The sequence below is a fragment of the Lepidochelys kempii genome, unplaced genomic scaffold, assembly GCF_965140265.1.
Source record: "Lepidochelys kempii isolate rLepKem1 unplaced genomic scaffold, rLepKem1.hap2 scaffold_94, whole genome shotgun sequence".
Classification (NCBI taxonomy): Eukaryota; Metazoa; Chordata; order Testudines; family Cheloniidae; genus Lepidochelys; species Lepidochelys kempii.
The window spans coordinates 427,396-429,498 of NW_027333648.1; positions in this window are offsets into that span (position 1 = coordinate 427,396).

Genomic DNA, 2,103 nt, shown 5'->3' on the forward strand with positions numbered 1-2,103 from the left:
CAAGTCTAGAATGGCACACCCTCTTGTCGGTTCAGCAACTACTTGATGAAGGAATCCATCTAACAGCATCTAGGAACATCTGAGCCCGATTATTATTACTAGCACTCGTCCTCCAGTCTAGACCTGGGAGGTTAATGTCTCCCATGATCACGCAGTTTCCATGAGTATTTACTTCATTAAAAACATTAAAGAGGGCTCGATCCATATCCACATTAGATCCCGGCGGTCTCTAGCTCACTCCAAGCACTATCCCAGGGGAGGCTCGAGTAGATTTCTTCCCCAATGTCATTTTTGCCCAGATGGACTCTGTCTTCTCCATTCCATCGCTGATTTCTTTACATTCTACCTCCTCATTGATAGACAATGCTACTCCACCACCTTGACCTTTATTTCGGTCTTTCCTAAACAGCACATACCCTTCAACACCCGTAGTCCAGTCATGACGACTATTCCACCCTGTTTCTGTTATCCCTAGAATATCTGGTTTCACTTCCTGCACCAGTACCTCTAATTCCTCCATTTTGTTACCTAGGCTCCTCGCATTGGTGTACAAACATCTTCATTTTTGCGGTTTGGCCTCACTCACGTTCTTTACCCAATGAGGCACGGTCATTCTACATCCAGCAGAACCTATTAGACTGGTATCCACACTGCCCTTCCTCCTTATAGCCATTCTCCTACCCACGGCTGTATCCTTTCTTACTTTCTTTTCTTCCCTCTCAAGGCTAAAATCCGGCATGGAGATTACCTGGACATCCCCCAACCAACCATCTCCCCCAGATTCCTAGTTTAAAGCTCTCTGAATCAGTTGTGCCAGCCTCCATCCTAGAAGTCTATTTCCTTCCCTACTCAGATGAAGTCCATCCCGAGAGAACTGTCCTCTGTCCAGGAATGCCTCCCAGTGGCCATACATCCCAAAGCCCGCCTTCTAGCACCACTGCCTGAGCCATCTGTTGACAGTCATAATCTTGTCACGCCTTTGTTGCCCTTCTCCAGGCCTGGTTACAGGCCTGTCTACTCTTCTCAGTAAAGAGTCCCCGATCACGTAGACCTGCCTTTCCCTGGTGACAGTTCTATTCTCCAGTCTATCCCCTGTTCCCTCTGGCTGCAAGTTCTTTCCATTGCTATTCTCCCTTGTAATCCTCTTCAACCCATCCTGTATCCTCCTGGGGCTCATATTTGGTGTAGTCTCCATTGACTTTTCCCCTTTTCCTATAGGACTAGCCGCTCTTCTCTTCTTCCTTGCCCCTCCAGCTTCAGTGACTACCTGCTGAGCCCCTTCTTCATTTTCCAACTCTCAAAACTTATTCCTGAGCTCTATTTCTCCTTCACCAGCCCGTCTTTTCCTCTGCCTGGTTCTTTTCATCACATGCTTCCACTGACCACTTTCCTCACCCAGCTGTCTCCCCTCAGAATTCCCCAGTCCTGCTTCCATCTGCAAGTCTGAGCTTTTCCCTTCAGATACCTCATGTCTTTGCTCCATCATCTGCTCAAACCCCTTTCTAAACTCAACCAGACTTTCCATCTGCATCTCCAAACCTCAGATCTTCTCCTCCATCAGCTCGAGCAGATGGCATTTCATGCAGACAAAACTCTTACCAGGTCCCCCCTCCAGGATCATGGACATACGGCAGCTTCCACATCCAGTCATCTTCATTGTGTCTTCCATGACAGGCCCAACAAAGAAAGGAACAGAACACCACCAGCTATCACCTTCAGCCCCAAACTAAAAGATCTCCAGGGCAGGATCAAGTGGAGTTCCTTAGGGATCAATCTTTGGGACCAATCTTATTTCATCTTTTTATTGCTGATCTCAGCACAAAAAGTGGGTGTGTGCTAATCAAGTTTGCCGATGATCCAAAGCTGGGAGGTATTGCTAATTTAGAGAGATACCGGGATATCGTACAGGAAGATTTGGATGACCTTATAAAATGGAGTAATAGTAATAGGATGAAATTGAATCATGAGAAGTGTAAGGTCAAGCATTTAGGGATTAATAACAAGGATTTTAGTTATAAACTGGGGACACATCAGTTAGAAGTAACGGAGGAGGAGAAGGACCTTGGAGTATTGGTTGATCATAGGATGACTATGAGCCGCCAA